General features: G+C 38.2%; 1 protein-coding gene across 1 annotated transcript in view; it reads left to right on the forward strand.

Annotated features, from left to right (window-relative positions):
- Positions 1-23,582, forward strand: part of arvcfb (ARVCF delta catenin family member b) — a 278,368-nt gene that overhangs the window by 36,134 nt on the left and 218,652 nt on the right. The window contains 1 exon segment of the mRNA XM_030142598.1: positions 19,023-19,108. The gene's annotated coding sequence lies outside the window, so the exon portion shown is untranslated.

The raw sequence follows: 23,582 nt of genomic DNA on the forward strand, positions 1-23,582 counted from the left end.
GGGAAAAATCGCTCTCAATGTAGTTGCTCAGCTCAAGATGACTGTAAGGCAAAGGAAATATTGAAGGATAATTATTTTAATACATCTGATATTAAAATGCCGTTTCTGTGGCTGAGCTTAAGAGTGAAAATGTAAATGAGATGAAAGAACAATCAAAAAAAGAGATGATTTTAATTTTTCACTCAACAGAAATTGAGTTGGCTAGTATGAATCCGTGAAATGTGAAGAACTCAAATATTCATGCACAGTAAAGTTTCAGGAAAATGAGAAACATCTGAGGTTGTAGTGAGTTGTATTTGCAGGATGACTGTTTTGTCTCCTCCATTTCACATATTGTTGTTTTAGCCACCGGTTTCCTCTGAGCATGTTGAACTTGGAAGAGACAGGAATATATTTCTGGAAGAAAAATGCAGCAAATTAGATGTATGTTTTTCCTAGAAATAATGCAGCGTAGGCCATTATGCTATGATGTACTATCCAGGATTCTGAGAGTTTTGTATTTAAGATGCCAACAATAATATATGTTTACATTTAGATAAGATCTCAGTCATTTTAGTCAGTGGTTTTCGGTATTGTTTAGAGAATAGGTATTGAGATGCGTCTTGTGACCCTAGATTCGATTGTGGCTTAGACCAAAATAGTACCCTCAATTCTTTTTTTTGTGTGTGTGCATGACAATCGAATATGTAGCTTGAATTATGGCTTGGAAATTGGGGCATGGAGAAAATGTGAAGGAAAAGTAGGAATGTGTATTAATGGTAATCCTGCTGATAATTCTACAGTTGGTCAGTTTTTTTCCAATTGACCCCACATGCATAAAATGAGGAGGACTGTTAGTTCAGCCTCTCCCCTAAGGTGTCACACTCCCACCTCAGTGCTTGTCAGTCATTTTGATGAGTTGTGTGTGCAGCCAAGAAGTGAAGTAACCAGTGTAAACATCAGGCACTGATAGCAGCTTAAAAACTGCAATAAAAAAAGAAATCAATACGTGTCTTATTTCCAAACCGGTCGATTCTATTCGTTTGATTTCAGCTTACTCCCCTTTATTGCTGTTTTTGCAGTTGTGGCACTGAATAGTCTGTGTGTAAATGTTTTGTTGACATCCTGTTAAAAGCCACTTGGACATGGGATCAGTATTGGTGACAGTGTTTGTTGTACATTGAGGCTAAACCCACGTGTCCATCTTATTGTGTTTTTGTTATATTGTTGTAGCTACAAAGTGTGTGTTTTTGTGTGTAAGTGGGTGAGTGAACGAGGCAATTGCTGAGCAAGTCAATGCTAAGTGAGCGAGTGAATGAGCAAATGAGTGAGCGAGCGAGTGACTTACCCGAGTGTGTGGGTGAGTGACTGAGCAAACGAGACTGTGTTTGAATGAGTGTGTGTGAGTAAGTGATTCATTATTATTGATGTAGTGTGTTTTTTGCTCAAATGTTGCACTGTAAGTGTTGCTGCAGTGTGTTAAATGTTGTCTACCAGCCAAGGGTCTGCAACACGCGATAATAACAGCATGTTGTTGCAGTAAGTGGTAGAAGAGTGAATGGCTTGTCTGCCCACAGCTCTCAGCCTCACTCCACGCTGCAGTGATCTCTGCTCACATTCCTCCTCTCGCTTGAGAGCAGCTCAGCTTTTCTCCGGCCGCTGGTAGATCTTTGCCATGGTTGACAGAGCAGGAAGAGCAGCAGCAGCCAGGGCAGGCCCCCTTTCCATTACCTGACTCCTGCAACTCTAATGGGGGAGTTCATGCAGCCTTCCTGACACTGGAAGAGGGAATTTGCTTCATCTCTGCGCTGTTCCATATGCAATATGGTTTGGTAAAAGGCCAAAGTGCCAAACAGAGACTTGCAAGAGAGACTTTCAGAGTTGTCAGGTGAACACAGCATAACTTCAGTCTTGGAGTCTTTTTCTCCCTTAAATTGCTTCTTTATTGAATGCCATAAGGTACATTTTTTCTTTTCTTCATGCATTGCACATCTGCAGGCCTGCATATTCTGTAATACAAACACCACATTATTCTGAGGCTGCATTATATTCTACAGATGGACACATTATCTGTGGTAACAGGGTTTTCCATGCCGTTATAAGACTTAACACAGTGTTTGAGCTGTAGAAACAGAAAAACTATGCAGAGATTTTGCTACTGCTCTGGAGAGAAAAGATACCATATTAGGCCAAAAACTGCTATTTTCTGGAAATATGTCTATTATTCATGAAATTGGAATTGCATAATGACTGCATAAAATATTCATTTAAATGGGCAGAGCACCAGTGTAAATAAAGTATTTTACAGAGTGTTGCACCATTGGTTGTTTGTAACATTAATATTGCAAGGGTTGTGTGTGGATTTTTGTCCATTTATAGTAATTTATTAGTCTGTCAGTTCCAAAATTGTTTAGTTTAGGACACTTTAATAGTGTTTACTTCATATGTCTTATTTTTGTCCACATCTTGCAATATCAGAAATCTAAATGTAGTTTTTAGTCTTGATATCGGGTCTCTAAATCTCACTCCAAATGAAAGGAAAAGTTGAGTAATGAAAGTTGTTATGGTCCAACATTTCAAGAACAGCGAGTCATTTGAAAAATATCAAGTCAGACCTATAGAATAGTATATAAATGTTGCACTGCCAATGTTGATTTTGCATGTAATCTCAGCTTTGACTATAAGAATAAAAACATATCTGTGATCTTATTTCAGATTTCTTGGTCTAAAGTCAACAGGCACTGCATTGGCTTTCCTATGAAAAATAACATCATATTTGGCTCTCAAAACCCCAACTTGACCAGCTTTGACATGGTAATGAATGTTTTCAGAGATATAGGTCTTTTATTTATATATATATATATATATATATATATATATATATATATATATATATATATATATATATATATATATATATATATATATATATATATATATATATATATATATTCCTTTTATTCTCCTTGCTCCCTGGATCACACATCACAGAGCTTTGGCTATGATCAGCATGGGTCTGGGAGTGCCTGGGTGGATTCATATACATCTCCCTTCAGAGGAACATGCTTCCAAGATCTCAGGAGATATATGCGATTCAAGAGACTGTAGCCATGTTTGACTCTTTAAAGCTCAGTCTGTGTGCACATAGACTCATTTGTTCCCTTTCTTTCTAAATTCTGTTACATCTGTCTGTTCCCTCTGCTTCCACCTTGTTTTTTATGGTTTGTGTCATCAGCATGGGGCAGCGAGGACAAAGCAAAGGCAAACAGTGCTTTTCCTTGTACTATACTGAACTTGGCATGCCAAAGTATGGAATTTGACACTGGAGCTACTACATCAGTGAGATTGTATGTGTGTGTGTGTGTGTGTTTGTGTGTGTGTGTGTGTGTGTGTGTGAGAGAGAGAGAGAGAGAGGTAGGAATTTGAAAATATATTCCACAGGCATGAAAAAAATCTGGGAACGCATATCAAATACCTCACATTCCAAGCAGGCAAAAATATTTTATAGTACACAGAGAAATGCTGCTCTTTTTCCATGCTGCAGAAGCTATGTTTGATGACTCTGCAAGAGAGGAGGGGTAGGGAAGATAAGCTGGCTAATTAGTGTTAAACACCTGCACTGCAACAATAGCACCGCTCTGTTTCTTCCAGACATGATGCAGCAGCAACAGAGATCAGAGAGCTGCCTCCATGTGCTGGAATGTTGTCACACCCATAGAGGGCAGCTGTGCTCTCCATATTCTCCCTTCTCTGACGGATATAGTAGAAGCACAGAGGCAGAGAGAAAGAGATGTAAAACAAGCCACCAGGAGAGGTGGTATGTTTTCCTGTGTGACTTCTGTGTTTATGAGTTTAGCCTATTGGAGTTTGTGCGAAACAGACGTCCCTAATGAAGTCAAGCATCTGCCTGAGACAATATTAAAGCTTGTTTTGATGCCTAACTCGCTCATACTTGCAGTATATCCCCCTTTATCTACTCTTTTTGTACTTCTCTCTCTCACTTAAAAGGTTTCTAACAGCCAGCAACACTGGTGAGCTGGCAATGTAGAAGAGAAAGCATTGACTACCACCGCTTTAAACGACTAGGGCTAATGAATCATAAAACAGTGAATGGTTGGTTCCTGACACTAGGGCATTCAGCACAACTTTAAAAAAAAAAAAAAACACAACATAGCAGCTTCTTATAGAGCGTGGTCACAACTGAGCCATTGTTTACTGGTGTTGGTTCAAGGAAAGAAACTCTTATGGTTGTAATATGTTTATGTCAAGCAGCGGAGGCGAAAAAAGAGAGAGACAGGGTGAGATCTGGCATGAAATCAGCCCTCATAGAGTCAGGGTTCTGGCAGACAGTGGACTGTAATAAACCAAACAATATCACATTAACACTCAAGGTCTGCCATTAATGGGCCGGCTTTGGCCAGCAGACAATATTGAACATACACACACTAACACACACCACTGCAACTGCCCACTGTCTCTCCACTGACTATTTAATTCCGAGGCTGATAATTATAACTGTTATCTGTTGCCTCTGAAAAATTATTGAGCTTGTCAGCACCCATTAATTTACTCTGTATCATAAATTAAGTGGCACGGGTTGCATTTTATCCCTTCTTGCTGCATTAAATGGAAGCAGTTTTTCCAGGGGCTAAGTCTGCTGTACTGTACTGTACGTCACAGATGACAGACTTTTGTTCTGCTTCCCCATTGTTTAAAAGCCTGGAGAAAATGAGTCGTAGATAAATTAGCCACAGTCGAGTGTATGCAGTTCCAAAGTGGAATGAGAATGTGTCATCTAAGCCGAATGGAACTGTGCGGTTTACATGCAGATGTTAATATAAGTCACTTCATGACCATTTAGTGAATACATTAACTTGCATATAGATGCTTCTAGAGACTTTTTCCACCCGTGAGACAGAACAGAAAAGTTCCAAATCGGAGCCTCAGCCAGGATTCATCAGCAACTAATTCTATAAGTTTGTTGCCATATGTCCTGCTTGTTGCTGCTATGTCATTGATGCTCCTGTTAATGAATGAATTGTGTACTCCAAATCAGACAGTGAAAAGCACTGTAGCAGAACCATGAAGCTACCAGCAGTGAAAGCGGAGGACTGGGGGAGGGGCGACTATTGTTAGTGGTGTGTGTACATAGGGCCTGTATTGTGTATCCACAGCCTTCACTGAGAATAGCTGTCAATCAAAATGATAATGCCTACTTCCTGTAAATGTTGAATGTCTTGGGTTGGGAGGAGACCCGAATAATGACCTTTATGGACCTTAGCACTGCACTGACTGGTTAATGTGTGCACTCTGCGTCTTTTTAAGGTTTTATTCATTGGTACAAAGTGTAATAAGGTTGAGAAATGAGTCATATCAACATTACATGAAATCTGGATAGCTCATGAATGAAGCTGACCTATCTACAGGCAATATTTATTTACTGATTGACCAAAGGTTGCACTGCAAAGTGTCTATCATCAACAACTGGGACTGAGTTTGTTAATTTTTTATCAGGCAGTCTTGGAGAGCTTAATTAGATACAACATCATAGCTTGGTTGGGAATCCTCTCTGTGCTGCTTCAGTCAAAACTGGTTTGGATCGCGCTGACTACAAGATTATTGGTGTATGGTATATCAATGCCCATCCTTACAGTCCAGCAATGAACCTGCTGTTTTAAAACAAGATAATAAACCAACCCCAGTAAATAGTGCTGAATGAATTAAGCATAGAACCAATCAAGACAAAGCTAATAGAGTATATTTTCTGAACAAGTATGTAAATGAATGGATGTGTGTTAATTTTTTTTCATCAGTACCTCAATACACCATTTGTGTGATGATTTCCTCATTATTTTCCATGGTCTTTGTATTGAAATGTTAATAATTATTCATGTTGATGCAGCGTGAATTGAAAACCCTTAGCAAATTTCTTTACATAATGGGACAATAAAGTTAATCTTAAATTGTATTTCTTATTCTTTAATCAAGCAAGATCCTTATGAGATACGAACTCCAGATATGTAGATGTTTGACATGGGGATCGCATATTATTTTTTGTTTTCACGCATATACAATATTAGTTTATGTGGACACAATATATTCTCCTACATTATAATACCCTACATATCCAGACTGTGTCCTATACAAGTATTTATGACTATATTCCCACTGTAGACACAATGCAAATGAGACAGATCAAGAAAATTGTGAAAACAGCTGGATTTTTAAGGGCAGATTACAGGCTCCGTTGTCCAGGATATCCAGATGTGGTTGTCAAAGGTCAGTTTACAGGTTTGTGATACCCAACAGGAGCTGAATCTCACCTTGAATTCTAACAGACAAAGCTACACGTTATTAAGATAGTGCCTCTGACAAATGAGTAAACATGCTGTCCCCTGTGTCACACCCTAGATTTTTTGCAGAGACCGATCAGTCAAGTTGTTAATACGGATCAGTAAAAACAACATGATACAGATTATTTTGTATCTCACTCTACAGTCAGGTCATTAAGTATTTGGACAGTTATATAAGCGTTTCAAGTGGCTGTAATTCCTAAATGGTTAACCCTTTAACCCCTGACGTGTCTGTTGTGAGCATTTTGAACATCTGATTTATTTTAAATATTCATAAAAATGTAACCGTTTGCTCAATAGGAAATATTTCCAAATGTGCTGATAGAATAGACCTTGTTCTTTCATAGACATCTGAGTATGCTCAGTGCACTCCCCACTGCTTGTGGAATGGTGGCAAAACACAGAGCAATGAGTGAGACAGACTTGCTATAAAAAGAGATAGTCTGGGCTTTTTTTTTTTTTTTTTTTTTTTTAACACTATTTTCCTTGTCATTTTTTGTTTTTACTGTTGTTTGCAGTGTTGTGGTGATTTTCCTTTATTACCCCACCCCCGAAAGTGAGGCAAGGGGCTTTGTTTGTTTGTTTGTTTGTTTGTTTGTTTAAGACTCTAGCAGCAAAACTATTCATTTAATTGATACCAAACTGGGTTTATAGATTGCCAGTGACCCAGAATAGATGTGATAAAGTTCTTGGAAAAGTAGGTCAAAGTTCAAATCTTTTATGAATTTTTAAAATATTTTTTCTCCCATTTACTTATAATGGGAGAAATTTCAAATGTCTATTAAAACATCAATTTTGTTTCAATTTACTTCAAACTTGGCACATATGTAGAAGCAATTAATATGCTGACATCAGCACATGCATAGACATGATGACATCAGCTGGATTGATGCCAAAATAAGCTACAATACGTGCGAGGGGCGGGGTTTGTTGTGCCTGACATCACTTGTTTTTTTTTTGTTTCAACCACGTTCAACCAAGTGCCAAAAAGCAGCTGGACTGATTTAGAGAAAAAGAGCCCTGAAACAAAAAGTACTGGGCCAAAATTCAAATACTTGTTGTTCAGTGTGTTCCAGTTCACAGTTTATGTTCAACATCCTAAATCTCTTATTGAAGTACATGTTGAGTGCCTCATTTAGTAAAAAACCTGTCAAATGTCAATTCCTCTCTGTCTTTTTCTGTTATTCCACCCTGTTTTGACCTAAAACACACAGTAAAACAAAACCACTGAAGAAAATGAACACACGCACATACTCACAGCAGCTTTTATGACACTGAAGTAGATACAAATTCACAGTAGCCCGTTTTATTGAAAGAATGTCTCAGGGGTTAAAGGGTTAATGCAATTTTATGTTAAACTCCTCAAAGTAAAGCTGAAAATCCACACTTCAATCACAAGCCACAAATACTGCTGGATTTGACTGAATTTGCAGTATGAAAATCCATTGATTTCATTTTTCCAGATCTGTGGTCTTTGTCACATATATTGTAAGGGATATATTACAGATGAATATGTGGACAATATCATATACAAGCATCTGTAATAGATCAGATCTTCCTGTATTCTCTCTGTAATTGTTATGGATATACAACAGAACCTGCATAATATTGAATCTCTATGAATACTGGTTCTTTATCTCCTGTGAAATGTACCTAAGGTATTGTGTAGAAATACTCCATTACCAGTAAAAGATTACCATCATTCATTTGTGCCGTTCCCATCTGTGAACATTGTTTCTCTAAAAATTCAACTTTTCTTGAACTCAGAAAAATGTGTTGTCACAAAGCTGAGACAGGCATGTTTTTTTCTGAGTTTATTTAGCTTAAGAAGGAGAATTTTCTCAACCCATATGGGAACACTTAATCCTTCAGTTTATCAGCAATATTAAACCTCAACACATTTGAAGGAACATGTTTTTATTGGAAAGAAAAGGGAAAACTGTCATGTGAAAAGGAACTAAAGCGGACTCAAAAATAAAATATTTGCTTCTGAGATATATAAAGAAGTATAAATTAGCATGAAATGGAAATATCCAGAAGTACAAATACCTTTTTAAAGATAAAAAACTTCTAATAATGTGATTTTAGAATCCTCATGTTAAAATTCAGATTGGGTTAACAGTGTTTGGACTCTCCTGTGGGGTTAAAATGGATAAATAACCACAACTCCTGTGAATGAGAGCATTGATGGTGTTTGACATCAGCACCATCTGCTTGCCACAAACCTCCCTCATGAGGGAGAACAACAGCAAGTGGAGATCCACTATCCTTATCAACACCTCCTTTCTTCCTCTCTACAGCCTTATTTCATGTCCTTCTTGTCCTTCTCGCCTTTCTCCTGCCGTTGTATCACTTTCACTTCCTGCTATTCCTGTCTCAGTCACCTCCTCTCCTCACTTCCCTCATGTTAGAGTTCCTCTCCTGGCAGGCTACCGACACCATTTAAATTGGATGTAGCTTATGTAGCAGATGCACCAACAACAAATAGTGACAGACGTGATATTTATTTCTCTGCCTAATAGACAAGACTGTCACATCCTGGCTGTGTCGCCGGAGATGATAGAGTCTGAGTGAGCCACACTGTGCACAATACACACTTCATGGCATGTGTGTTTGTTTTAGCGTGACCCTATATCTAAACTTGTGGAATTCATTATCTAAGCAATGTGCTATGATTTACCCTCAAAAAATTCCATCCATTTCTCTTGTTAGGACCACTTTGCTAAAGGAAGTCAAAGTGAGCTGCTTCAGCCCATTTTTTTTTGCCTGCCTCTCCTATCTTTCCCATCCTGCTCTCTCATTGTCTTCACTTTGTACTTGGATCTTGACAGTTTTCAACCTCCCCTCTGCCTAATAATAACAAAAAACATATTATAGCATTTGATGAGCAGAGCAGCCTTTGTCAGTTTATCCACCTGCTGCAGCACAGCGCTGATATGATTTGGCACAATGTGGTTTGTTTACCTTTATGTAATAGTTTAGGCTATTTGTGCAGCTTCAACTTTGGAATCTGCCACTGTGAATACCAATCTGTTCTGTAACGTTGCATTGCAGCTGCTTCTGCATGGGTATTTACTGCTCCTGGATGGGTTCCAGACTCAGATATATGGCTGAAGGCTTAAATAGATGTCAGGAAGGTCTGCACTTGCACTTTCTATTGGGAAAATTCAATATGGTGTAACTTTGTTGGGCGTGAAAGGAGAGGAGAGGTGAAGCAGGCTGAGAATAAAAATGGGCCGAAATTCACTGAAAGCGCTAAATGTTTGGGATATGATATTGAGTTGCAGCTCCTTTGTGTTTTTGTGTGCTGTCTGCTTCTTTTTTGTGACATGTATGGATATTGCAAGCCAAATCAATTAGCTTCTAGATTTAATAACCTTTAATATATTATATATGTGGATTCGTGACTGTCCCCCGTGGCTGAGTGCTCAAACTTGAGACAAATTCCAATAAACAGAGCTGACATTGTAATTGAATATTGAATCTTTAACACGGGAAGCCGGACAGACTTGGGAACAAATGGCAGGCTGAGTACGGGGAGGCTGCGAGGGCGTGTGCATAAAAAAAACCCTGGGACAATATAGTGGATTTTTGTTTGCATTTTTGAGTGCCACAGATGGGGGGGGTCGGGCCAGGGAAGAGATTCCACGGCGCATTAAGCCCATCTGAATGGGTTTTCACTCTGTCAAAGCACGCTGCGCTCCAGTTTTCATAACAACATTGAATCACCATTTCCATTTCTCTAATTCTTTCCTTCTTTTGTTGCAGGCAGCAGACTTGGCAAATATTGTTTGACACATTGGTTGTGCCAGAGAAGCCTGCATGTGCATGTGTGGGAGAGTTGTGACTGGTTAATCCATAAGCCATAATAGGAGACTGTAGCTTTTAATGCCATATCAAGTGCAAGTGTCTCTCTACATTTGTCTGTACAGCTACATTTTCCAAGCCACCAGAGGTTAGATGGAGCCCAAGAAGTCGATGATTGAAGACTTTGCTTTTAGAATTCAGAGGGAAAAAAGTCAGACTAATAAGGATGTATTTTGTTTTGGATCATACATTTCATTATGTCAGAACTCAGAAAACTGGATATTATGCAAAGAAAACAGTATTAAATTAAGAGTAGAAAAAAACAAATTAGTGTTTTGAGGATTTTCTGCAACAGCAGCAATAAGCTTCTTATTAATCTTTGCACCCATGATAAATGAATGTTTTATGTCGAGTACAAGAGAAGATGGAGCACAAGACAATAGGTCATAAAGTCAAACGTGGATGTACCTGTATTAAATCTGATCCGCAGTTTGAAGATTGAATTTGCAGTCTACAGAGAGTCATTTTTACTCTGACGGGAATTTACGCCAGAAACTTTTTCACTTCAAAACTATTGAATCCAGCCTTTGAGGCACTTTTACTAGTTTCCATTATGCCTCCTCGGCTGAATTATTTTTGAGGAAAATCAATTCTATCAAGGTGAGCTTTGGAAGAGGTGCTTTAGCATTAACATTCATAAGAATATCAATCAGGCAGCTGCATTCAGTGGGTGAAAGACGAAGGAGAAGTGTGAGGAACACAACTTCTGGTGTGCTTTTTTTTTTTTTTCTCTGCAGAGCTTTTTAATTCAGACTGTTTCTCACTCAAATCCAGTAAGACCCCACTAGCCCCACTTCCCCCACCCTGTCTATCCCCTGATCCCATTAGCAGTGAACTCATGGAACTTCTGATCAGCCATGCAAGGTCAGGGAGTCATTGACAAAAGGCATTGTTAAAGCATTAAAGGTTTTGTGGCCTTCAGATATGTTGATTTTGGCCCAAAGATCTGAGCTGGTTTGGTTTTTGTTTGTTTTTTTCCCAATAATGCAGCTCAATTCTACCATGGTATCATTAGAATAATAAAAACACACTTCAGTCAGGTTAACCCTCTCTTTAATGCTATAAATATAAGATCCTATATGTAGCATGGATTGTAGACATTTACAGTGTTTATTTGCAACTGTTGTCGCTTGGTCTTTATCAATCTGAATGTGTGAACATGAGCCTTCTGGACAGCATCACATCTGTTAAACTGCCTCCCTGAATGTCCGTGTGAGACTGAGTGCCGTCATTGATAAAGAAGCCAGAACTCCTTGCAAATGACTTCTACGTTACGTCATCTGTCAGTATCAATTAACCTCCACCCTGTTAGTCTGAAGGGTCTGAAGCCAAGCTCTGTTGAAGCCAAGAGCTGCAGACAGAGAAGATAATCAGTGGAAGTGTTACTGAAGAGCTGGAGATGTCTGCACTTTACACATATACATACCTTCTGTGTCAGCTGGAGGGAATGAATGTGTGTGTGAACCATGTGACCCTGTTTTTTAATCATAGGTGATCGGCCCTATCCAGCGAGGAACTTTAGTAAAACATAAATTATTTGATTTATAAATGATGTGATTCCAGCTTGCAGTTTTCACCACCACCTCTCCTTACTACCTGTGTTCCTATGGAAACAGAGAAAATCCTCCCTGGCACTTGAAAGTGTAGTGTTTGTTTTTTTGATGTCTTTTTTTTTTTTTTTTGTTAACCTCTGGTAGTGAATCTGTTTTGTGATGAAGCTCTGCTGTTCAATGATGCATGTGTCTCAGCTGAATATAAAAGTATGATTATACCTGGATGCACTGGGTGATCAGTAAAACAGGATTTATTGCACTGTTGGGTGTGAGATTGAAGAAATAGTCATTGGTAGTTTAAAGCAGCGCATGACTTTCATCACTAATTTTTCTTCAAATTCGTGAAACCCTAATGATAGACTAATTATCACTAATCTATTAGTCTTCCGTACTTATGCACTTGAATCACTTCCCTCACTGTGAACAACTTCAAAGATGAGTCCAGCACAAGCAGTCTGTTTTGTTTATATAACGAACTGATACGTCACTCGGGTCTTTTCGGAAATTTGTCGCAAAGTGCATTGTGGGAATGGGAGTTCCATGCAGCCACAGTGTCCACTAAAAAATGAAAGGAATCACTGTAAGCCAATTGTCATCTTATAATGCAGGGTGTGTGATTGAACAAAACAATACGTAGACATGAGTTTCATGGCATTTTTGGAATATGTGATTATGTAGGCTTATCATACACACCTCACAAGCATACATGATATGACTGGGCCCTCACCGCTCACTCGCTCCTTATAGTACGTGTATGATAAGCCTACACAATGACATATTCTGAAAATGCTATGAAACTGATGTCTAAGTATTGTTATTTATGATCACACACCCCATATTATAAGATGACATTTGACTTACAGTGATTCCTTTAATTTCTTCTGGCCCGGTAGTGGATACAGTTTCATTGCTTGTTGTCTCAATTTTTGTCGCTACTGTGGCTGTGTGGAATTCCCATTCCCACAATGTTCTTTGTGACAAAATTTCTGAAAAGGCCTGAGTGACGTATTGGTTTGTTACGTAAACAGACAGACAGCTTGTGATGGAGACATCTTCAAAGTTGTTCACCGTGAGGGAAGTGATTTAGGTGTGTAAGCACAGAAAGACTAATGGATTAGTGATAATTAGGCTATCACTGGGGTTTTACAAATTTGAAGAAAAATTAGTGATGAAATTCATACACAGCTTTTAGTTTGTATATTTAGTGTCCACGTGTTTAATTAGAATGGAGAAAATTTAACCATTTCCTTCACATGGTTTTGGATGGAACAGTACAAAGCACCTCCTTAGAGCTGGCCAAACTGTACAGAAGGGCCCATATGGTCCTGCCCTAGTCCTTCCCTTCTCCCAAATTATCTTCCCCTCAGCCTCGGTTCCCAGCAGGCAATCAGATACACATGCAGCATGCCAGAGGCCAGGAGTCACACTGTGTATGAAAAAGAGAAAGGAAAACAATCAGTATGCAGTCGCTGATGTTATGTGCTTTTATTATTTCAGATGATGAAAAACGCAACGGTATTATTGTGTTTCAAACCACATTTCACTTTCCCCCCAAAGACAATTCATGCAGGAAACTGATCTAACATGATTTTTGAACATAAGACATGATGCTGCCTCAGAGTTTTGTCTTCATGACATAACTACCTCATTTTCTTGTTCCAGAGATCACACTGATACACATAGCCCTGCATGGATGTGTCATTTGGCAAAAATAAATGCTGTTATCTGTGTGTGCTGTTCTGTAGTGGTTTTATAGTTAACTGCTGGTCCAGTGCACCCTGAAAGACAATACTGAATCGAATTCATGACTCACCTGGGTCTGTGCCGTGCAGCATCTGTTCCTGTTTGTCTTAAGCTGCCCCTTTCACCTCTATTTCAGCTTTTTCCAATAGTCTGTATGTTAGGACAAAAGCTAGATTTTCTGTCAGACCAGCGGGGGCTGCTTGGATGTTTCTGGCTTGTCGCTTTGCAGGTGCCTACCAGACTGTGACCACGGCCTGGACTTGGTGTCTGTGTGTGGGAGTCTGCTTTTAGGAGATGGAGGGCGAAGGCATGGCACCCTCCTCCGACCTCTCAGTGCTCCATCTAGACCTTGGGGGGCTGTCATTTAGGAGTGCAAGGCCTGAGCGGAGGAGCAAATTGCTTTTTAATCGATCATATTCCCCCGTAAAAGCCACTCCTTGCAGCCACTTGCCTATTTTCCATTCTATTTATAGAAGCCCCCCTCCTCTAATGACTCTGTGTGTGTAAGGGATAGCAAGAGAGAAAAAAGAAACAGGGGCACAGTATTGTTGACCACTTCATCTCTGTAAAAACACAATCATGTTTTCTCTTCTCTTAAGTCCAGGCTTGTGTGTTCATATTTTTTCCCTCATAAAATCTGAACACTACAAGGACCTTGTAATGCTTTTGTGGTTACAGATGACAAGAAGGCTGATAGCACACTTCTTGATAGCAAGCTTTTCCCTTTTATCTGAGTTAGGCACTGATTCCAGGGCAGTGAAACATGAGCAGCCAACAGTGCGTCATTGACAAAAACACAGCACGTTGCTAGTCGAACATGTCATATGCTTTTACAGAAGCCCAACAATGCTGTAATGTGATGATTTGCCAGCTCCAATTTCTAGCATCTATTTTGAGTCTGATGCCCAGTGTTGAGTCTCACATTAACAGGCGCTTCTGTGCAGCATGCACGGGTAATAACTTATGACTCAGCCCACTGCCGTTGTAGATTGTTGGATCCGTTTTCTAAGAAGCCGTTGTTTCTAACTAATCTGCCCCTTAGGGCTTTTAAAAAGGAAGTTTAAGTCTGTGTTTGCTTGCTCTGAAGAACATTTTTTTTTGTTCTTTCGATAAAGCATTGAAACACTCCCCTTTATCAAAACAACAACAAAAAAGAAGCTTTAGCTATTATGGTGTCACATAAAAGAACCAATACCAGTGAATGTGACTGCTGTTTGCAAGCACTACTGTCACTTTTTCTGTGCAGGCCTTTGAGGAATTGTAAATGTTGTCATTTTGAATAAGAAAGGTTTTGCTATTCAGTGAAAATTGTTTTTGGGTGTGCTTTCTCTGCAATGCAGCAGAAAATGTATTACTATTTAATATGACTTTATGGAAGGTGCAAAGGCAGGAGGTAAATGAGATATTATTACTTTTAGATTAGTAAAAAAAAAAAAATCTGATTGTTTGGTTACTTATCTCCATTTCCCGGCTATTTCACAGACGTCTGCAACAGGACCCTTTGCATGGAGCCTTACTGCTTCGGCGCACACGGTAATAGAAAGTAAAAACAGTGAATTAAAAGAGCTGTGAGTGAGAAGAGAGAAAGAAAGAGGGAGAGGGAAAAAATCAAGAGGTTTGTCAGGCACTCAGCTGGACATCCTGTGTTCTCTCAGTCAGTATCTTGTCATGGTCTCGCCCTCTGACCAAACAGGACATGAGCCGGACCACCTCATGCCGCCACTAGGAACCACTCAAAGCTTTTATTCAGGCAATACTGAAACAGTTCTCTCTTCATGCCGGGGGTATGTTACACCAGAGACTTTTCAACATTCTCCTGTCAGTGCAGTCAATACTTTTCTTAAATTATAAATCTAGCGATAGCCAGTCAATATTGTCAAGCTATGATATGTTGGAGCTTCTTTGAGGTGTGAATACTCCTGAGCTCAACACATTTAGACAGAGTATCATTTTAAAATTCAATGTTGCAGCAACTAGTACATATAAAATTATGATTAAATTGGTGATTCATGTCTATTCATGACAGAATTTTATGTGCGACGTGAGTGGACTAAGTCTAGTCTTACATAACCTGTCATTTTATGTGCCATTCAGTATCATCTTTCCATTTAGCTGTTGAGTGCAGAATCTTTGGCTTTTGCTCACAAATAGTGTCAAAGAAAGGGCTGTATTTACAATGTTAGATGTGCACATAAAATATAGTCAGTTTCAGTTTTTTTTTTTTTTTTTTTACTTCTGATGGATTTCAGGTTCAGACTTACTGGAGTGGTAAATGTAAAGTAAAGAATGAAATGAAAATGAAGGGGAAAAAAAACAAGAACCATAAGGTTACTGAGATGCAATATGTAATAATGTAATAAATTTTCACCACATTTTGTAACTGCATACCACATTTTGTAATAAAATTCTTGAATTCATTTTGTAATCAACTTTGCTACATTTTGTAACAACTTATTACATATTGCAACAGTTATTACAAAATGCAGGTGTAGCACTATTTTTTTTTTTTTAGAAAAAATATAATAATTTGATGCATTATGTAATAACCAACAAAAAAACATTGAAACTGATGCCTTAATTTGAAAATCCATCGTACCAACAGAACAACATTAAGCATTCCAGCTTATTTAGAATTCATTTAAAAAAAAATTAGTATGTTCCATTGGCCAAACCTAAATGAAATGTGTAACTGTATGCATTATAATGGAGAATGTGTCTGCTAACTACAGAGACAAAAGCTGCACTAATTATTACTGACTAGAAACTTACTGGTGCACTGAAATTTGGAAGACACAATACGTACTAAATTATTACAAAATGCATTCAAGAACTGCATTACAGAATGCGACATGTTATTACACAATGAGATTAAAAATTATGACTACTATTACATATTCCACCGTTATTACATAATGCAGCACTACATGCCTCTATCCATGTGTTATAATGTGTTTGTGCAGTTTTGTCTGTTACTGCATCTTCCTTTGTCCTTTGCCCACTAAAATGTAATCAGTTCAACATCAAGTCCAAGTGAATGTTTTTGTCAAATTAAAAAAAACACTTTCTTTGAACTATTTCTAAGATATAACATTCACTAAAATGGACCTTTGACCTTTGACCACACAAAATATTTTCAGTTCATTCCTGAGACCAAGTTGTACGAAGGTATTTCTGAAATCTTCTATCCATGAGAAGCTAGTCATCACATTACGCTGACCTCCACATTTGGCCTCCAGAGTCTATTCACTTCATCCTTACATCCCAGAGAATGTTTGTACCCACTTTTCTCATATTCCCTCAAACTGTTCCTGAGATACTAAACATGATGGGTATGCATCTAAAACAGGGGTGTCAGACTCATTTTAGTTCAGGGGCCACATTCTCCCAATATGATGATATATCAATTATCTCAACTCCAAACTTTTACTTTTACATTTTAGTGTGAAAAAAGTAAAATTACATTACATTACAAACATGTGTACAGTTACAAAAACTCCTTTAGTATGAACAACCATGAAAAAACTGAAATGTATTAAGAAAAATTAGTGCAGTTTGAATGATATTCTGTCTGTTTTTCATTTACACATGTGCATTACAACTTACAGATCGCAGTGGATCCTCAAATACACAAAACATTTACGAACAGTAACAGCAAGAGAGAGACATGCTATTGTTAAAAATGCACAGGTTATTCATATTTTTCAGGTTATTCACATTTTTTGTGAAAAGGTAGTTTATAAGTGTAAACATTTTCATGTAATTTAACTTTTTTTTTTACACTAAAAGAGAAGATTTTGCAGTTGTCATTATTTATAGGTTATTATGATAGTATTTTACTGGTCTGGCCCACTTGAGATAGAATTGGGTTGAATGTGGAACCTAACCTAAAATGACTGTTAATATTTTCAGTGTAATTTTTGCATTTCACAAAGTTCATCCCACGGGCCGGACTGGACCCTTTGACAGGCCGGTTTTGGCCGTATGTTTGACACCTGTGATCTAAAAGGTTAAATTCTTCTAATAATGTTTATTTATGGAGGCTCCATTTTCTGACAGAAAAGCAGGGTGGAGCTGCTAACTACCCAGGCAGTCTTCCTTTAAGCTCAGTCAATCAATCAATCAAATTTTAATTTATATAGCACCAAATCATAACAAAACTTATCTCATGACACTTTACATATAGAGCCGGTTGAAACCAGACTTGCAAGCTAATTTACAGAAACCCAACAGAATCCTCCAGGAGCAAATGTGTGAGTGGTTACAGAGGAAGGAAAAACTTCCTTTTAACAGGAAGAAACCTGGAGCAGACCAAGGTTATTATTGTTAACGAAAACTAACGAAATGACGAAAACTAGAATTGTAAAAACATTTTTGTTAACTGAAATAAATAAACTATAATTAAAAGAAAAAACGACAACTAACTGAAACTGTATTGCGTGCTTATAAAACTAACTGAAATGTATAAAAATTATGGATAAAATCCCCTTCATTTTCGTCTTTGTCAATGTTGAATTGATATGACATCGATTTATTTCCATCGAGCAATTTTAGCTAGCAGTACCATACGGCACTTCACGGTCCGTCACTTGTGGTTTAGAGTCGTCTTCTGGTCCCCACTCTACGTGGAAACATGGAGACTAAAGTTGGGAGAAAGTAGCAGAGTCCTGTATGGGATTTATTTGAATATGACGGCAAAGACAATAAAAGATATGAAAAAATTAAAACTAAACTAAAACTAAGCATTTAGAAAATAACGAAAACTAATAAAAACTAGCAAACCTGCTCTAAGAACTAATTAATAATTGAAACTAACTGAAAAAAGAGAAAAAAAAGTTAAAACTAAATAAAACTAAACTATAATGAAAAATCCAAAACTATTGTAATCTTAGAGCAGACCCTGACTCCTGGAGGATGGACATCTGCCTTGAACAGCTGGGCTTAAAGAGAGAGGGTAAAGGAGGAGAAAAAGAGAGAGAGAGATAGAGAGAGAGAGACTGGGGAGAAGGGGAGGACGGGGGGAAGAAGGGGAGACACATGGATGCAATTGATGCAGCGCAAACTGAAGCTGAACTGTTAAAAAGTAGATCAGCTGGTGTTAATATAATTGCCAATAACCAGAACAAATGTCCATAACTGTTAATACTACTACTGCAAGTACAAGTATTATCAGTGGATATACTACTACTGTAACTGTTACTACAAATAATAGAAACCTCTACCATCGGTGGAACTATATAATAAACACTATCACAACTATATGGATAAGTGAGTGATGACGATGAAGACAGGATTGAGGCTGGACCACAGACTGACGTAAACACAGTGGGCTTTTTTGGGTGGGGATGTGGAGTTTAAACTGTCCCAGACAGAGGCTGAAATGAGGAGCAACGAAAAGGCCAAAATGGAACAAATACTGTATGTGTAAATCATGCAAAGCTATTTTAGTCATGTCCCACAAAATAATTGTCTGGAAATGTACACAAATGTAAAAGTAAATGTTAAAAATGTCTTTCGCTCTGTTTTGTAGGTGCAGCAGCTCAAGTGTTGTGGCTCTGGGTCTGATAAATGTCAACCTGCCCTCATATTTGTATGGGTCTTTCTCCTCGGCCAAAGGTGAGTTCATCTTTTTAGACAAATCCTGCACCAATCATCAGTGGACACACTCATCTGCAAATATGCAACGTCCCTGAAAAAGTCTGCAGCTCATCCTCAAGACTCAAGATGATAAATTACAGAAATGACAGGCGGTTTATTGTCAGGCTCATAAACCATCAGACTGAGAATATGTGACTTTGGTGTCATGTTTTATTAAGTTGAGCAAAATGTGGTAGATTCATCGGTGAAGTCAAATCCTCTCAGTCCCTCTTTTATTCCATAACTCAGTGGTTTATGGGTTCAGGGTGTACAATTTGGGAAGACCTAACTGCAGAATGGATATTAATAATATTCAGAGTATGGTTTTCCTGATGTAAAATCACCTGGAAATCCAAACTGTGGTTTTCTTTACCTTAGAAGAAACTATTAATGTCTGCAGATGGAGTGGGTTTGCCATGTTTTATTATCTCCCCTTTTTGCTTCTTATTTAGACCCTTAATAAATGATTTATACGCCTTCAATCTCGTCAACCTTTTGGTCTTAACCCATGAAGACCCAGTGCTGCTTTTGTGACAGTTCCCAAATGAATTTTCTTCTCTATTTATCCTTTCTTATGTGATTTATCACCATTTATTATAATATTATACTCTATAGTTTGTGTTATTTCAGTGAAAATTTGGTATTTTTTTATATTTAATTTATTGACCACGTAGATGTTCATAAAAGCTCAGCTTAAAGTTGATTGTTATATCAGAAACTGACTTTTTCAGTAAAATTAGATTTTGGAGGAATCACACAATAACCCATAATGGCCCAGTGCTACTTTTGTGTCAGTGCCCAAATGAATTTATCTCTATATTTAACTTTTCTTAAGTGATTTATCACCATTTATTGTAATATTATCAACAGTATTTAACATTTTTTCAGTGTAAATTATATATTTTCCTGCATTTAATTCACTGATCATATAGATGTTCATTAACGCTCAGAGTAAATTCAAATGTTATTTTATTAGAAACAGAGAACATTGAAGAAAAAGGAACTTTTTCAGCAAAGATATCAGTAAGTGAACATAAAAACAAGCGTGTCCATCCACTGTCATTGATTAAATGTCACGGGTTTTACTGGTGAATCAATGTTGTAGAAGATGATGGTGTTTCCACGTTCACTACGGAGCCTCTGAACGTCCAAATGGGTCATATCTGATGACCATGAAAAGATGACAAACTGTATTTTACACCAATTATTTACATGTGTTGATAGGATTAGTGGATCAACACATATTAAACATTACATATCAGTAGATGGTTTTGGTCGCCAGTAGCTCTTTGGGTCTTTATGGGTTAAAGCTGTCCTTGATTTTACTCTTTTCCAAAGTACTGAACTTTTTATTTCAAACTTCAGGAGCAAAGTTTAGTTGCTACGTGACAGACAAATCATGTCTTGATGTCGGTTGCCTGGGAGCTTTAAACTGAAGTTGAACCTATCTGTGAAAATAGTCAAAAGAAAAAAAGTCACACACACAAAGGGAGGAAAGAAAGTCTAACGGTCAGTCTTTTCTTTGGTCACTTTGACAAGCGGACTCTCTTTAGGTGTTGATGTAGTAGCACACAGAGTTCTATAGTATGTTGTTCCCTTTTTGCTTCTGAGGTTAATCTTGTTCCTGGCAGCTAAAACCAGTCACTGGCATAGCTTGGCCAACGAAAAGTCGATTTCAACTCCAGGTCATGTTTTTTCTCTGTCTTGGTCTTGTACTTTTTGTTGAATGGGACTGAGCTACTGCGCTGGCTGTTCTTGTGGGAGCAGTACATCACCGGAGCTGCATCTACGCATCTCAACCAGGAGTTACAGCTTGGCCTCAGATGAAAGATCAGTTTTAAGACTTGACACGAGGGGGAAGATTAATAAACGCTCGTATGAAAATTCACACAAAATGCGAAGGCAGCCAGACTCTGACATGCGATTATTGAAAGCACTGGGACAGGAGATTAACCCACCTCCACTACCTCCCTCGGGCTATGATTCCCCACCAGTAGGTGTCTTCTAGAGAATCCCCTGGAGGAACCGTGCTGCTGATACATACACTGTGCTTTATCCACTCTCATCTGCTACTGTAACACATTTATCACACACAGCAACAAGCATAAATGTGGTTTGGTTTACGTTTTCATATTTCAACCTCTTGGAAGCCTTAAAACCCCCTCCTTTATGATTCATTAAGGTGGAAATAAGAGGCCATCTGTTGACTTTAGAAAAGGTCAAATCACGGCCACACACACATTCCACAAATCTACAGTTCGGTCCAGAGTCATTAACTAGATGATGCTTTATGGTTTTATTTTTACATTTCTTTCATTAGAGCCTGTGCAGATTTAGCAAAGCAATTTTTATCCCTTGCTAGAGTCTTGCTGATAGGTTTCATTATATAATATTACACAATATTCATAAAACAAATGAGAAGAAATACTGATATTGCAGAGCAGGTTTGTTTGAATATGGATTCATCACATTTCAGTGATTATTAGAGCCTGTCTGTAGTCTAGCACACACTTTGAAAGCTCTGAATAAATTAATAAATCAATCAGTGGATTAACTTAACTGAATTGAACCCACACAGCCTCTTGGAGCTTCTGCTTCACATCAAGCGTATTATCCTTTTTTTCTTGTTGCTTTTGTGACATTCTGTTGGGGAAAAAATACAGTGCTCCCTGTGACTTTTAACCTTTTACTCTCCGTTAGTAATAGCTAACATTTGCTTTTGAATGTGTGTTGTCACAGCTCAAACAAATCACACTCAGGAAGGTTTTTCTCTTTAAATACCACATTTAGCGTGACATTTCTCTGGAAAACGTCAGCAACTTTTCTATACCTGAAATTATCGGCATATATACAGCAAGTTCAGATTGTACCCTTAAAGAATAAATGCAAGTCAAAGGTGGTTAAGAGTGCTGACATCATAGGAGTATGGTTATCCATCCAAGAGTCCTGCCTCTCCTATCAAGGTCATTTTATCCTTAAATCCCTGGCTCTTCAAAATGGCATTGGTTTAATTAACTCCCTGGAGCTTTGCTAAGAAATAGTCAAGGAATGCATATTAATCTGCTAGCAAGAGGCCAATTCTGGTTGACTGTCACTGTGCCTGAATGCATGGTGGGGGTTTATTATTATTACTTATTATCACCTAACATGACCCTAAGTTTAGTGATTTTAATTCGCTTTCATTCACTTCGTCCTCAGGCTTTCTGCAGCCGACACTATGATACATGTTTGGCATTTGCATAAGTGCTTGTCTGTAGATATTTCAGTAGAAAACTAATACTAAGAGTAGCCAGTAGCTTGCTTGTTAACATGTGTAGGTCCCATCGGGGTCACTCATATTCATTGTGCTTGGGATAAAAGTGTTCACCAAAGAGCATACATTATAGTTAAAGTAACTTGGCTGCACCAGTGTGTCCTGCACTTCAGCAGAATGGAAATGAAAATCGTTCCAAAAAAAGTTTAGAAGTTACTTTTCCTGACACTGGTGTTGAATGTGATGAGGGGAAGTTTAATAAGGCAGCTTCAGCCCAGAGTCACACGGGCGGTCTCTAAGGGACAGCAGGCCCGCAGCCGTGAGCTCACCAACCTCCTTTAATGCGCTACTTTATTTTCTCTTTCTCTGACGCCTTTGAGAAACCGGTGTTTTGTTTTCATTTGAAAGAGAAACACCGCCAGCCCACAGCCCAGTGAACTGCAATGACCTGTTTTCCAAATAATTAAGACCACAGTCGATTTATTAACACCAATAATACATTTTTATAGTACATATACACACTCATTTGTTTTTATTGAGGTTCTCTCCTTGCTTGTTTCACATTACATTTTTGCCATGATTAATACGATCAATTTCACTCTAGAATTGCTACCCCAAATGGCATTTAGGCCACAGAGTCCTAAATGATTTCTTGTCACCTTGTCTCTCAGCTTTAGGGACCATTTCAATATTGTTTATTACTCATTTTGATTCACACAATGTCAGAAAGAACCTGAGGCAACTGTTTATCATTTTACGCATTGAGGGCATATTCATGTGCTGTGGAAATGACTTTGATAAGTTAATACACCAATAGAGATGAGGATTTTTTTTTTTCTGGCTGGACCTGGCATCATGAATTGGTTGAGACAGGTGGAGAAATGGCTTTCCTGTTGCACACTTGACTCCAGTCCTCAGATGCATTTGCAATCAATGAAATTACAGGATGTAATAAAGCCTCAGAGTTCTTCCTGCCTACATTTGCAACAATAATGAGCACTTGAAGATGCTGTGTCCAAAATGTTATCACGTAGAAAGGTTTTCCGCTACCTTAGAAGATTATATGTTGCATGACTGGTGTTTTGGAGGAATTGCTGGTGTGAAACTGGTATTTGTAGAAGCTCCTAACAAGAACAGGGTTGGCTTCTTGGAGGATTGCAATGAAATGCACCCATCTTAACCCTTAGGAGTCCCATAAAT

This window comes from Sphaeramia orbicularis, chromosome 9, assembly GCF_902148855.1.
Source record: "Sphaeramia orbicularis chromosome 9, fSphaOr1.1, whole genome shotgun sequence".
In the NCBI taxonomy this organism is placed as follows: domain Eukaryota; kingdom Metazoa; phylum Chordata; class Actinopteri; order Kurtiformes; family Apogonidae; genus Sphaeramia; species Sphaeramia orbicularis.